Source organism: Nuphar pumila, chromosome 15 (assembly GCF_984573655.1).
Source record: "Nuphar pumila chromosome 15, dmNupPumi1.hap1.1, whole genome shotgun sequence".
In the NCBI taxonomy this organism is placed as follows: Eukaryota; Viridiplantae; Streptophyta; class Magnoliopsida; order Nymphaeales; family Nymphaeaceae; genus Nuphar; species Nuphar pumila.
The window spans coordinates 33,695,591-33,712,213 of record NC_143263.1 but is presented as its reverse complement, the minus strand read 5'-3'; the positions used below and the strand labels follow the sequence as shown (position 1 = coordinate 33,712,213).

At 39.9% G+C, this 16,623-nt stretch overlaps 1 pseudogene; it reads right to left on the bottom strand.

Moving 5' to 3' along the window:
- Positions 1 to 306: 306 nt before the first annotated feature.
- LOC149815072 (uncharacterized) lies at positions 307 to 4,173 on the bottom strand (annotated as a pseudogene).
- Between the last annotated feature and the right edge of the window lie 12,450 nt (positions 4,174 to 16,623).

Below are 16,623 nucleotides of genomic sequence, written 5' to 3'. Positions count from 1 at the left end.
CATTACATGGTTGTCATATTAGCAGAAATGTTTATTTTAATTTATAGTAAGAAAGCAAACCACAACAAAGGAAAAGACCCAACACAACCAAACATTTAGCTATAAATACAGGTTTAAGTAATGGATGGAGTCAGCATCACCAGTAATGAAATGTTTCTTGGAATCAATAATTAAACTTGAATTACTTGGCAACAATACACAGATAAACATCTATAAAATAGAATATATGGTGTTTTTTATATATGTGGTCACAGTTGATCATGCCAATATTTGTCCAAAACATGGCCAGAAGAAACAACAGAAAATTCAGGTACACCCGATCCCATCAGGAATATTGTTTGCACCATAATTAGCCCATTGAGAACCCCAGTCAAGATCCATGCTTGGATACTGCTGGAAACAATATGCATGACTTGCAAGTTTATTAAGAAATGAGAGCAAAGCAGATCAGAACAAAAATAAGTATGCATGCTTCGTCAATATACATGACTTTATTTCCTTCTTTGAGAAACACCCAGAAAACAAGAAATTGAATTTAAGAAAAAATGTGTTTCATAGAGCTCTAATATGAACCCAAACTCAGATTGTTCTTTTCTATCTAACTGCCAACCACATAGTTACTGAAAAAGATTGAAACAGAGGAGAGTGTGGGAACTTTTAAACTTACAACTTGGACTTTTTATTGCAGAAACAAGCAAGGATCTTATGCATCATCAACGTTATAAGAAAATCAACCACGTAACTGAAGCAGTGAAGCTGCAACCCCCACATATATATAGGGAAATTCAAGCGTTTTATCTGTTAATGCCTCTGGATTGTGGATACAAGATCAATGAACCATGAAGGGGAAACACACACAAGTTCTATATCTTCTTTTGTTCTTTATATTGAGAAAACATATTTCTAAAAGCAAATAATAGAACAAGTTTCTCGCTATTAGTTATCATGACAACAAAATTGCCAACCAAGATAAAAATGCATCATCACAACCATTAAACATATCACAAACCAAACATTAATGAACCTAAAGCACATAATACCAAGATTAACACTTAAATTAGCCAGATATATGAGTTTAATCAAGCTTAGCGCATACCACCTAATGATTCACCCAAAGATGAAAAGCTCCATGATGAGCACCTTCTCTAGAACGTCTGCCTTGTACATCTTGAGCATCCCACAGTTCACCTTGCTCCATGTCAGCGCTCCGCTGATGTCGTCCAACATCGGCGAGTGCTCCGCTGTTAGCCCCTTCTTCACCTTCCTCATGAACGCCACACACGAGAGGTACATGAACTCGTTGGAGAAGTTATCCAAGATATCCTGATTGTGGATCGACTTTGGCTTCATGTACTTGTGATCGATCAACTGCGTCGAGCCAAAGACGAAGGGGAGGAAATGGTAGTCGTCGAGCCCCCACACCACATGCAAGCCTGCGGGATCCGGATAGTAAACCATCTATAACTTCCTCATAAATTTCAGGTAATTGACGAAAACCCTAGAGACAAGGGCCTGGTAACCACCTCCGCGGCGATGCCCGATCCAGCCAGGCAGTAGAGCCATGCCGCGAAATTCTTCTCGTGCCCGGTCCCGTAGTCAGTCCTCGCCGGATTCCCAAATTAAATAAGGGAAGATCTCTACCGTCGCTGCCAGCAGGAGATCCTCGGGGAGGATCCTCAGGATCAAGCTCTCACTCTCGCAAAGCCAGTGATGTCAGTCCCCGTAGGCGGGGTTTTCGTACCGGGACGCCTGGTTCACCGGCGGGATCTCATCGACCCAGCCGATCATGGAGTCGAGGACGCCGACGATGGCCTCGACCGATGGCCGACGACTTGCGGCAGGGGTCGGAGAGCTTGCGGCTGCCGACGGAGTTGCTCAGGGCGATGACAAAGACGAGGAAGTTCTTGCCGGAGTTTGAGGCATGGAATCGGCAGGGGTCGTCGGGGGATTGGATCTGCTTGGAGGGCGTCCAGAAGAGGAATGTGTTGGTGCATGTGGCCATGCGCTGCACGGTGTGCTGCTCGTGGACAAGCTAATTTCGTTTTACAAATCTAACTTTTAAAATTTAATCCATGTTTTTTTTGTTCAGCAGTAAACACACTACTGAACCTCTATAGTCATATGCATTATAACACACCGTGAAGCCTTCAAAGCAAACCTTTAAGCTTCAACCTAACCTCTACTCTTTTTTTTCCTTTTCACTCTCAGTTGTCGCACCTCAACCTCTTTGTCGCTGCCACCAACTGAGAACCTTCCGCTGTGACACCTCATCAGTAGTATCAAAGCTAAGGTTCGAAGACACTCACCAATTCCTGCAGCCTTCAACTTGCAAAGGAAAAAAAAAACTTTAATCAAGTAAGAGCTATTGCTCTCCTTTTCTTTTTTATGCGCTTCTTGTTAGTCTCTGAAAACCCAAATTGAGAAGCAAAGACCCGATCTCTTCATCTTGTTTGTCTCTGAAAACCCAAACCAGGAAACAGAGACCTGATTTTCTTTACTTTGTTTGCCTCTGAAAATCCAAACCAGAAATCAAAGTCTCAGCCTTCTTCCTAAAAGAGGTGATCTTTCTTTACCTGTTCGTCTCTGCAAAACAAAAAAAAAAGGAAAACAGACAGAAAAAAGCAAAAAATGTTCTGTCGCTGAAAAAGGTTTCGGTCGCCTGCCATTTTTTTCGGTAGCACCAATCGAACAAGGGTAAAAGGTCTTCGGCCTTTTTCTATTGCTCCTTGACTGAAAAAAAAAATCGCACAAAAACACAAAATTGGAAAACAAAAAACAGAAAAGGGAAAAACCCCAAGCTACTGAGAAAACCGGTTTGGGGCCACTATTTGGCCTCGGGTTTGGGCACAGGAGAAGCATGCGTCAAGGGAAACAAACCCAAATAGGAAGTCGGCCCATCGTCGCCGGAGAATGGCCGAAATTTCTTTTTTGTCGTTTCATCTTCCAAGGAAGCTCCACCGTAGAAAGAGGCCTCAGACTTGTATCAGAGGAAGCCTGCAACAAAAACATCAAACCCAACCACAGAGTCAGGCTATTACCATCGGAGATCGGCCAAAAAAATCGGTTTCCCATTTTTTCTGGTAGCTCCGGCAAAAGAGCGACTGTAAGTTTCCTGTCAGAGGGAGCCTGCACCAAGAGGGTAAAACCCAACCATTGAAACAGGTCATCGCAGCTGAAAATCGTTGTTGTTGTCTCCGGTTGGTCTAGAGCTCTTGCGAAGAAGAGAGAGAAAACCTGATGCTCTTTTGAGTCAGTTTTAACTTGTTCAGGGCTTAAATAGCCCGATGGGTAAAAAGACCCCTTTATCCCTAGATGTTTTACGTATTTTTAAAAGAGGGTTAAAATAAAATATTTTATAACCCGCATACCTTTTCAAAAGTATTTGCTAAAAAGGGTCTGCGACTTTGAAAATTTTGAAAATTTAACTGAAATAGTTATATTTCTCATTTAATAGCCAGAATAATTTTTTTAATTTTCAAAAAACCCCTTGCTCTTGTTAAATTAAAAAAAAACACTTGTTTAAATTCAGTTTAAGACCAAAGCTAGGTCTATTTAAAATAAAGAAACTTGTTGAGTCTGACAAGATCTTTCTTTGTTTTTATTGTTCCCTTGTGCTAACTTGCCATAAATAAATTAAATTAAAATTAGTTAGTACGAAATGGCTAGTCGTGTTTATGCCTCCGAATTAGCAAAAACAGACAAGCTAAACAGGGCCAATTTTTCTATCTGGAAAAGGCGGATCCCTTTAGCTTTAACCCTAGAACGACTCGAATATGTCCTTAGTATGTCTATAGAAAAACCGAATGATGAATCATCTCAAAAAGAAGTAATCAAATTCAGAAAATTTCAAAAAGTTGATCTGATGGCAAGAACCATCATGCTCACATACATGGACGATGATTTGATAAGAGTCTTTGAAGATTATAAAATCGTTAAGGAAATGATGGAGAACATCGCCACTAAGTATGATACCACATCCGAAGTCCATATTCAATTGTTACTCGAACAATACAAGTCATATAGGGTGCAAGACAATGATAGTGTGGTAGATCACGTTAATAGGATGTTGGTCATGGCTAAAGACCTAGCCATTGCTGGAAATGTAATTCCAGATAGAATGCAGGTGTCCACCATACTAAATGGCCTCCCACATTCATGTAAAATGGTGACCATTCCGTTAAGATTAAATTCAAAGATATTAAACTTGATTGAGTTGCCCCTGCAATTAGCCATAGTACAAGAACACATGGCTAAAGAGAAGAAGTTTGAATTGATGGTGGTTCAAACTTACATCAGACTCAACAAAAGCAAAACAGACTTTAAGTGCAACTATATAATGTAAGTCGCAAGGGAATATGCTCCTCCCTTCAAATCATGCGTTGTCCTCGGCGCCATCTGTTTCATGGTATGCTCTGACTTTAGCTGGGTAGCGACTGTTCATTCAGAATGCACGGTCCCATGTTGGTTCTGTTGTTTCCACCCACTCCACCAAGTATCTCTTCGCCTCCTTCAAGTAGTTGACCTTATGAAGAAGGATCTGACTGAGGTGCTTTTCGGTCTGTTGTGTTGTTGGGGCCCTCTGCATGATGGGAGCGCGTTGTGGCACATTGCGTTCTGGGTCTCCATCATCCGGATGAAATTGCTTGAGGTTGCACACGTGAAGCACCGGGTGCACCTTGAAGTCTGGGGCAACTCCAGCTTGCCCACCTTCTTTGTAATGGTGAAGGGTCATTCATACTTTCTGACCAGTCTGCAGTGTCTCCCGTAGAAGATGCCTGTACGACCAGGATATAGCTTCACCAACACTTGGTCCCCAACTTGGAACCTCGCGGGCCGATGATGCTTATCCGCCCACTTCTTCATTCTCTTTGCAGCCTTGTGTAAGAATGCCTTCGCCAACTTATTATGCTCATGTCAGTCGCGAATAAACTGGTCGGTGAAGGATGGTCTTCCCTTTTCTTGTGTGGCAAGAGTGTGCGGGGTCAGTGGTTACTGCCCCGTGGCTATCTCAAATGGGTTATGGCCTGAAGACTCACTTTTCTGCAGATTGTAACAAAATTGTGCCACATCAAGGAGCTTCACCCATTTTTTTTGATTGGCACTAACAAAGTGCCTAAGATACTGCTCAAGTATCTCGTTGATGCGCTCTGTCTGCCCATTTGTCTGCGGATGAAAGCTTGTTGAAAATAGCAAATCAGAACCAAGTAGCTGAAATACTTTACGCCAGAACTTGCGCGTGAAGCGAGCATTGCGATCACTCATAATGCTCTTTGGTATGTCTCAGTGCTTCACCATATGCTTTACGAATAACTCTACAGTCTTCTCTGCATGGGCACTCCTTGGAAGCTGGGATGAATGAGGCATACTTTGAGAAACGATCCAGCACAACCAAAATAGAACTGAGGCCCTCTATCTTTGGCAGATTAACAATAAAGTCCATGAAGATGCTATCCCAAGGACGTTCTGGAATTGGTAGAGGCTCAAGGAGACCGACAGTCTTTTGGTTTGTCCCTTTATCTTGTTGGCAGATAAGGCATGTCCACACATACCCCTTAATATCGTCTCTCATCTGCGGCCAATAGTAGCCACACTCAAAGAGTGCTAAGGTCCGCTCCTAATCAAGATGGTCGGCCCACAGTGTATCATGGCACTCCTTAAGTAGTTCTCAACGAAGGCTTCTCCATCACGACACGAAGATATATACCCCTTTTATTACAAGGAGGTCATCCTGTAGCCAAAATCACCGAGTCTTTTCTGCCTGCGCTAGAGAAACAAGGTGTTATGCGATTAGATCCTGCTGCATACCTTCACGGATGCGGCTCAGCAATGCGCCCTCCAAGTGCACTTCAGAAGGCTCTGCGCGCACAATCGTCAGTTTAGCCCTATGGCTCAGAGCATTTGCCACAACATTGGTCTTTATAACCTTGTACTCTAAGGCAAAGTCGAACTCAGCCAAAAATATCTGTCATCAAGCTTGTTTAGGCGTTAACTTCTTCTATGTCTGAAAATAGTTCATGGCCACATTGTTCGTCTTGATGACGAACTCAGCACCCAAAAGGTAGTGTCGCCAGGTCCTGAGGCAATACACAATGGCTGTCATCTCACGTTCATGCACTGTGTAACGCCTCTCTGCATCTTTCAGCTTGCGACTCTCATAAGCGATCGGATGGCCTCTCAAAGTCTGAGGCATCTGTGTGGATTTTGAAGGGTCTTGAATGATCAGGCAGTCGCAACACTGACTCCCTCACTAAGGCTTTCTTCAAGCCATTGAAGGTATCTTGGCACGCTTTTGCTCAAATCCACACCCGATTCTTCTTTAACAAATCTGTGAGGGGCGCAACAATAAGAGAATAGCATTTGATGAAACACCGATAATAGTTTGCCAAACTGAGGAATAACCGCAATTTTGGCACTTTGCTTGGTGAAACCTATTCCTGGATGGCCCTTATCTTTTGCCCATCCATACGCAGCACACCACGCCCCACAACGTACCCAAGAAAGTCGATCTCTTTCTGCCCCAAGAGACACTTCTCTCGTTTAACACAAAGGTCATTCTCCTTCAGCACCTGAAACATTGTTCGCAAGTGCCCGACATGTTTTTCCATGTTGCTGTTGTAGATCACGATATCATCCATGTAGACTACTTCGAACTTGTCTAAGTAAGGGTAGAATATCTGGTTCATTAAAGTCGTGAATGTGGCTCGAACATTTGTCAACCCGAATGACATTACTAGGAATTCATAGGCACCATAGCGGGTGACGCAAGTTATCTTTGACTCATCACCTTCAGTAATCCTCACCTTCTAGTAACCCGATCACAAATCTAGCTTGAAAAAGATACGGGCACTGCCTAGCTGATCGAACAAGTCCGCTATCAATGAAAATGGGTACTTGTTCTTCACTGTGACCTTGTTCAAAGCACGGTGGTCCACAGATAACCATTTGGAGTCATTATGTTTCATCTGAAAAAAAGATTGGGGCACCAAATGAGGTTTTTGATAGGCAAACATGCCTGCATCCAACATCTCGTCTAGCTGCCAGCGCAGCTCCTTCAGCTCAGCTGGCTCCATACGGTATGGAACCATTGCGGGAGGCTTCGCTCCCAGGGTCAACTCAATCTTAGGGTCGACCTCACATCTTGGTAGAAGACGCTTTGGCAATTTTGGAGGCATCACCTCCCGAAACTCCTCCAGTAGTGGGGTTAGAGTTGGCGGCATTGCTGCTTCTACCTTTCCTTCTTCTGTGTGTACCGCAACTAAGAATGCCTGCTCCCTGTGCTTGACACCCTTCTTCAGTTGTAGTGCTGATAACACCGAAGACTTGCCTTTCTACGTAATGCACTGCACCGTGTGGGACAGGTCTGACCCCATGATCGTCAATGTGTTAAACTTTATCAGCATTATAACATTCTGGCTTCACAGAAACTTCATACACAAAATCACCTTTGAATCGTCTAGGGGCACCATAGAGAAGTTGGCTTTGCCGACCCAACTCCCCACTTGAGTAGCCACATCTCCTGCTTCGACATTGATGGGCGTGGCCTCAGAGTTTACCGTCCTGACGATCCTCTGTTTTGGCCCAAGCTTCAAGCCCAACCGTTCTACCTCTTCTCGTGAGACAAAGTTGTGTGTGACCTCGGAGTCTATCATTGTTGAAGTATACTTTTCATTCATAATTACTTTCAAGTACATAAGTTCCTTACTCACCTATATGTTCTTAGTTGTGTAACTTCTAGTCGTATTAATCGATCGCATGACCCCCATCTTTGGTTGCATCACTTCAGTGTCACTGCAATCAGTATCGCTGCATTATTCTTGTGCAACATTGGCTTGCCCGTTGTCCTTTACGATGCGTTTTGGGCACTGCCTGGCGATATGTCTATCGCCACAGAACTAGCATGTCACAACTGCACCCTTGTTGTTGTTATTATACTTTGTGAAGTTCTGTTTCTTTTCGGATTGATGGTGTATCGACGCCTCACCTTTAACATTGTGTTGCTCATCCTTCTTGCCTTTGTGGTCACGCTTCTTCCCAACTTTGGTTGATGGGATAAAAGGCTTGCTCTAAGTGTCAACTAAGCGCTCGGTCGCCACATATGCATCTTCCAAAATACGGGGGTTGTTCTTTTTCACTTCAGATTGTGCCCATGGCTGAAGTCCCACGATGAACCAGTTGAGCATATCGTCTTCTAGCATGTTAGGTATCTCCAACATAAGCTTTTGGAATATTCTAACATAGTCTTGCAACGAACCAAAGTATTTGAGCTCACGAACTATATGGTATACCTTTCTACACATTTCTTGGCATGAAATAGTTGCGCAACTCCATTTTGAAGCCATCAAAGGTATCTATCACACATTGACCCCTTTCCATGTCGCTGCACTTTTGCCTCCACCAAGTGATAGCATCTCCATTAAGTAAAGTAGTTGCAACATTAATCCTTAGATCTTCAAGGGTCACATTCTGGATATCCAAGTAGTCTTCTACTTGAAACAAGTTCTCAATGGTCTTGCTGTCACGAGAACTATTGAATTTCACGGGCCTTGGCATAACAATCCTTTATGATCTCTCACTATTTTCGCCATTTAGGGTCACTGTCCGCTGCAATATACGGTTCTTCAACTGAAGCTCCCCTACCTAAGTCTGCAAGTTGGTCACTATAGTCGTCAACGAAGTGACCTGCCCCATTAGTAAGTTTACCTGCTCTTGCAGGCTTGCCACCACATCATTCAGCCCATTGAATGATTCACATGCGCATGAAATCGCTTTCTCATGCGAAGTCACATCTTCCACCAGCTTGTTAACAGTTGTAGCCAACTCTCATTGGCTCCGAGGTGAACCCATCTCCTCAACTTCGACAATTGCCTTGCCTTTGGTGTTGTGCAAGTTTTGATAAAGTGCCATGATGTCTTGCTCACAAATCGCATCCTGTCGACACTAACTCCGGAGTCCCTTTCCCAGCACGAGAACAAACTCTAATATCACTTGTCACAGGCCTATTTACTTTAATAGGCCAGCGTGGCACGATGGTCCTTCCCCACCGTCGCAAGCCTACTTGTTAGCTCGCTTGTCGGTCGCGGAAGCTTGTAATCATAGTGCAAGAGAGCAAGAGAGCAAGAGAGAATAGAGGGAGAGAAATTGCAATCACAATGAGGGTGAACAAAAGAAAGCTCTACGCATTTACTTCATTCATAATTTTTCTCGCAGGCTATTACAGTTCAAGTATACGGGCTGCCCCTTCGGGTATTGATTCATTTGAACCGAGTAGCTTACATCAGACTCAACAAAAAGCAAAACAGACTCTAAGTGCAACTGTACAATCTTAGTCGCAATGGAACATTTATATTCTTTCAAAAATGTCTTTTTCTTTGTGGTTAACGACCTCATCTATGTAACAAAGCATATCTCGGTTGTTTATTTTCTCTCATAGAATAACAACGCAATTGTCGCAATCTCAGCGATAATCTAATCCCTAGTAAAGGGATATCCTTCAAATTGTCAACCTAATTTCTGATCTTCATCCATTATTTTCCTTCTATTCTCAAAGTTACTGCCTTCAAGAATTTTTCATCACTCTGATCGTCCCTTTGTTCTACAAAGAATTTTGGCATTGAAAAATGGTTCAGACCAGATCCAGAAAGAAAACATCACCTCAGCACCCTAGTAGTGGCAACGAGCAAGAAATGGATTCGCCACGATCTACCAGAAAACAAAATCAACAAGCCAATGATGATGTTGATCCTCAGATGTGTGCCATGTTTTAAAAGGTGATGAATATAAAGATAGCAGAGCAAGCGAGGTTCAGTTAAAAAAAGATTTCTAGCAAGAAAAAGGTTAAGGGTCGAACACTCAAGAAGCAACTGAAAATGTTCAAGAAATGTATTCAACACGAGGATACATCTGATGAAGCAGAATCAAGAAGTGACAGCGATGAGGAGTGTGAGGCTCAGCAAGCTTCTCAGAAGATGACTCAGGGGCAGGGGTTAGCCATTAAGTCCAAGGATCAGTCTGTCAATGACCCTGATCAGCCATAACTCAGAGACGTTGTCAAAATGGTTAAGAATTTGCGAGCTCGCAACAAGGGCAAAAGAATTTTCATAAGCGAAGATTTCTATGTTGGTTTAGACAAGGATGACAACCTAGAGGATCTCCCTCAAAATTTTGTCAAATTTAATGGAACTGACGATCCCAAGGCTCATCTGGCTATGTTCTATGTAGAGTGCAGTCGATTCAAGAGAGACAATCATGCTTTGTTCAGATGTCTTCCTCACAGTATGAAGAGCACCGCCGCCAAGTGGTACTCTGAGCATATCAATCCAATCAAGCTGAAAGAGTTCGACAAGGTGGTCAATATGTTCATTGAAAGATTCCTTTTAAACACTAAAGCGTTGCCAACACTGGACCACCTCTATAATACAAAGCAAAGAGATAATAAGAAAGCTAGAAACTTCATGGCTAACCTCTGCACACACTCCAGATTATTCTGAACAATTTTTCACAGTTTTTGAAAGGTCTTATCTCCACCTTGCCTTCCAAATCTTTCATTGAGCTTATCGAACGGGCCGAGTGGCTCAAGATGGGAATGGAGAATGGGGTTTATAATGGATTAAAAAAAGAAGACAAATTTCACCTTCTACGCCAATGTCGGCCACAGTAACTGCAAAGATAGCAAGGGCAACCATACAGGTTAGAAAGAAAAGTCTTCAAAGAAGAATGAAAAATTAAGTCAATAGAAAGAAAAAAAAAGACAGGATGGTTGGGGTAACGATTGTCAATTTACTCCTCTTGAGCAGCCTCTCGATTAAATCCCTGAATATATGTTGACCAAAGAAATGGTAAAGCTCCCAAGAGCCACATATCCTCCCACGATCATGGAAAGATTTACGGACCAATTCTGCAAATTCTATCGAGAGTAAGACACGATACTGACTACTGTTTCATCTTCAAGAACATTGTTCAGGACTGCATTGATAAGAATCTCTTCGTTGAAGATGAAACAAAGGACCAATCATCCTAACTGAGCTTTTTCCTTAAGAATCTCATAGCGCCATCATTTTCCCATTTCTTATCTTGCTTTATCACTTTTAAAGGGACAATGTAATCACATTTGTCTTTTCTTAATTTGTCATTTTTTTCTTCAATGTATCAATAAAATTATCAATTCTTCTCACATTCTTGATGCCACCTTTTATTTTTCTTCTCTACAAAATGTTCTTTCATGAGAAATGACCCTTTTCAGAGTCTCTCCTGAATCAATAAAAAAGTGAGTTGCTTTGTTACCTTTAAAGAGCATTCTTCGAACGTCAATTATCTTCCTTTTATCCAAAATTTTATTTCCCTATTATACTGGGGCATTATTTTAAAAATTATCTTCAAAACATCCTGTATGCAGGCAGGATCAAACAAATCTCTCATTTTGCACGCATGTGCACCCATTTTGCATTCATTTACATTTGCATGCATTCGCATTCATTTACATCTATTTACATCAAATTCATTTTCCCTTCAGGTTAAGGGATAAACCTGAGTTGCCCATTCAGGATAATGGATAAATCCTGTGACCCCGACAGTCGTCCAAGTCATCACGAGGGTGAAGATTGAAAATCATCCATAGCGACCAACAAACACTTTTCAAAACACCAATCTTTTTCAAATTCGACCTTCAAGTCAAGTTTTTTTATCAAAACCATTTTTGTCAATCTTGTCAAAATCAACCTTCGGGTTAAGCCTTTCTCCAAACACAATCCACACTGATCTAGTTTTTCTTCAGGATTCGAGTTCTGACTCAAATTTCATTTCCTTCCAAATTGATCTACTTTTCCTTCAGAATTTGAGTTTGACTCAAATTTTTTTCATTTCAAATTGATTTAGTTTTCCTTCAGGACTCGAGTTTTGAATCAACTTTATTTTCCTTCCAAATTGGTCTAGTTTTTCTTCAGGGATTCGAGCTTCGACTCGAATCTTCTTTGCTTCGACTGATATATTTTTCCTTCAGAGATTTGAGTTTCGACTCAAATTTTCTTTTCTTCAAAACCAAACCTTCTAGTTTTTCTTTGAAGACTCGAGTTCTGACTCGAATTTTCCAGTTTTCCTTACAAGATCTTAGTTTTGACCCAATCGTTCTTTCAAAACCAACCTCTGAGTAAGTCTTACCTTCAAAATTCCAATTTCGTATTGGATTTACCTTCAAAATTCAGGTTTGTGTTGGATTTTTATCCAGAATCCCACTGATGTGTTAACTCGGACATCAAGCAATTTCTTTCACCAAAGATTCAAAGAATATTTTGCCACTTTGTCATGAAGAACAATTGTTGATCTCAAAACCTTTATTGCACAAAGAATTACCTCAAAATTCCCTTCATTATTACTTTCAAAAGGACAAAGTTTTTGTGTAAAAGGATTCAAAATTCAAAATCTTTCTATGGGCCAACCAAAATGATGAAGAATAGATCCCTGATATGGCCAACAAAAAAAATTCAATGTTGTCGCAAAATCACAAGTGATTGATATTGATCGCAGTCAATGGCACATCTTTAAAGACCATTCTTGTGAGAAATAAGGCAGTGAAAATATCCTGGGTGATAAAGAAAAATCCACTCAATTTTCTCAAAAAGTTTTAAGTCTTACTCAGAAATTGATTTTCTTAAAACTCTAAGCTTTCAAGTGGTATTTCAAATATTTCTCAAGTTCAAATCATGATTTTCCAATTTATAATATCTTCAATTTCAAAGTTTGAATTCAGAAAATTCAAGTTTTTCCAAAATAATTTGAAATTCTTCAAAAATCGATTTTCACAAAGCACTTGCATTTCTTCAGAAATGTTCTCTCAACAAGGCTCACGATTTTCAAAGTGTCATCTTTTTCAAGAATTTTCCAAGTGCTTCAAATATTCAAAGAAAACATCATGTTTTCAATATGCATCTTCAGAAAATTTATAGCACATGCCTGATTCTTTGTGCATTTAGGAAATAAAATACAATTTAGACAAGTTGAGCAAAGTTAAGTGCACTTTTAATCCTTGGTTCAATTATCCCTGGTAAAGACGTCAGGAATGGTTGAACTTCGTATCGACAGACGAGTCTCGTTCCTTGAAATTATCCCGCATTTTAAAAACGAAGGTGAGTTATTTTCAAAATCTTTTTGAAAGGTCAGTTTGACTTGCAAAAGTAAAATTTTGCGATGATAGGATCCCAACACAAGGTGAAGTGCACTAACTGCTCCTGCCACACAAGCGATGACTCCGAAGTTTTGAACCCATGAGAGCAGCCATTATTTTTCCTATATTTTATAGCCATTTATGTGGTTGATTGAGATGCATGGCTTAGAAAGAAGAGGTTGGACGCTCAAAGCTTATCAACTTTAAGAAAAGTCAATCTTGCTGAAGCTAGGGTCGTCTTGAGCATGGTTTCAGCCTCCCCAATCTAAGCTTGAACAGTTCAAGCTCGACTCAATCAGCTTGTTTACTAGATCCTACCTAATTTCTTGCACTCCTACGTAGAAATAATATACACACGCTGACCCACCAGGAGATTACCTGCTTCAGTGAGAAACTTGGCAATAAAAAAAATGTATTCTATTCTCAAGATAACATACACATCAACTTACATATTTATTGCAATCATTGGTCCACAATTGCCGTAGTTCACATATTAATTAATAGACAAATCCCACACTCAGCGGAAGGATGACTCAGATAAGGATCCTCAATGTGATTGGGCCACGTAAGGCAGGGTGGTCGTGGGCCTCACCCTGAGTTTTCCTTGCTTCGGCGAGGGTTCCAAAAAGTAGTACATCCCTAATCAGTGGATGACTCAGATAAGGAACCATATTGCAATCATTGGTCCAGACGTTTTTATAGGCAACTTTTCATTTTTCAAAAAGGAAAAAATTCCATAAATCTCTCATTTTTTTTTGAGCAAAATCTTGGGAATAAAAAATTAAATTTATAAAATTAGTTTTTATAAGAAAATACTAATAAAAATGATTTTAAAATAAAAATACATGATTTTTTCATGATAAATATCCGTTTAAAATGTAAATATCGTGATAGGTTGGAACCTCACTCTACTAAGCATTTGTTGTGATTGGCTGGAAACCATTAGTGGCTCAAGAAAGCTGCCAACACATATAAAAAAAAAGTAAGGGTAATTTTCAAATGCCTAGTAAATTCTTGGTCTTGCTTAATTGGGGGTATCAACGAGTGGGGTTTATTACCCAGATCCTACCTGAACCAAACCCTATAGAGTCCAGGGATGTTGATAAATAATAAGACCTGATTAAGATCAGGGTCCAAACCTGAAGGTTCAATTAATACATGGACCTGGGTATAGTTTGTGAAATTTTATACCAGACCCAGACTCGACTTGAGTTTCAATTAAGACCCACAAATTTTCAATGTAAAAATGATAAAAAATTATGGTTTTACCGGGTCTGGTTTATGTAGTTTTTATTGGGTCCGGGTATGTTTTTTCTTATAGTAGACCCGGGTCTAAACCCAGTACCATACCCGGGGTCCAAGTCTGGTACCACCGAACCAAATCCGACCGGTTGACACCCCTGTACTTAATACATCCACCAAACTTTTCCTATTTTCTCAAATATCCCCAAACTTTTCTCACCTTTGAACAAATACCCCGATTCTTTACTACCCTTGATTGGATATTGGGTTAATGTTGATGATGAAGTCAAAAATACCATGCTACTACTACATAAAATGTTTCCATAAATTCTTTTATATTTAATATAAAATGTATTTTGTTTACCTTTATAACATATCAAATATTCATTCTATTTTTTTTTTGACATGTAGTGAGGAGAAACCTCACGAGCCTGGAAGAAATTCACGCTTTGCTGCTTGGACCTTAAGGTCTGGGTTGTCAAATGGGTCGGGTTTGACCCGGACCTGACCCGTACCAAACCCTATAAGATCAGGGTTTGGTGATAAATAAAAAGCTCCAATTAGAATTCGAGTCAGAGCCGAAAGGCCTAATTAATATATGAAGCCAGGTATGGTTTGTGAAATTTCATACCAGACCCGGAACCGACCCGAGATTCGACAAATTAAGAACTGCTATTTTTCAATGTTAAAAGAATAAAGAATTTATTTTACCGGGTATGGTTCAAGTAATCATTATAGGATCTGGGTATGGTTTCTTTTATGGTGGGTTTGATTGGACCTGAGTCCGAACCCGGTACCAGCATATCAAATCAGGTCTGCCATGGCATCTAACTATTTTTATAGATTATTAAAGCAAAAGATTATTAAAAACTAAAAGATTATTAAAGCAACCCAAGGTTTTCTTTGCTAATCAGTTTTAGTGATCAACACAAGAAAGTCAAGACAAGGATGCAAGTAATTAAACACTTGCAATTAAAATAATTCTAGCTATTTTTATAGGGTGGGGAAACTTTGCTGGACAGATTAAAAAAGGCCAATTTGGTGGGCACATGAAAATTACCCAAGAAAAATAAAAATGAAGATTCCCTTCAAGATATGCCTAACCCCAGCTTTATTATCCACAAAAATACACAAGGGTGTGCCATGGACCATTACTTGAATGTTTAGAGGAAGAAGAAAGGAACTTGACTGGCAAATTACTTGAACGTAGGACAAAATGCCTTTAAAGATAAACAAAACTCTTGGATTTTTCCTTTGTTTTTTTAAAGGCAAGTTGGCAAACCAATTATTATTCAACCTACCACTGGTGAGTTTTGAACCTCCAACATCCCACTACATGGAGACGTACACTGACAGCTCCTACAAACCACACGGAGCCGCCATTGGATTTTTCCTCATACTGGTCAATTTTGTCTATAAATAGAATATTATGGGCAGCAACAATCATTACAAGATTTTTTTTCCTAAGCCATTGGAAAACCTACCATCACTGGTTGGGCATTGACTTGACTCTGGTTGGTAAAACCCTTAAGGTCTCCTATGCCATGGAGGAGTACCACAACTTTGACCTTAAAAAATATTAATTGAATAAAAATTAAATAAAAGCTTAGAGAGAAGAAATGCAGAAATAAAATACATAGAAGTAGTTAGGCCAAATTAAGGCCTATATCTATATAAAAAAATTGCATATTCTTTTTTTTTAATTTATTTAATCTCTCAATTCACACATTTATATATAATCTAAATTATCAATTTGTTTGATAAACGATAATCCTTAAGATTAAACTATCCTTGAAGATAAGCAATTATCTTGAAAACTACTATATGTGATTGACAATATCTTTCGTACCATTATAGATTCCAACACACTTCCTCAAGTTGAAGAGTAAACGAAGAAAAAATTTCAACTTGAAAACATGAAGTTATATACTGAAATTGATAGAGATTATTGAGCACATCAATGTTTCAGTAATAATAACGTAACAATGAAGTATTAGACGGGCTATAATCTGAATCAAAGATGCTGGCAGATAATATAACGTAATGATTGTAGTACACACTTTTTGATGAAAAAAACATTGCATACTTCAAGTTGGTGAAGATGAATTTAGTTCTTCTTTGATATCATGTTAAAAAATAAGGAATTGATTGAATAAAAATTAAATAAAAAATTAAGAGGAGAAATGAATAAATAATATACATATACGTGGTTCGACCAAAAGCCT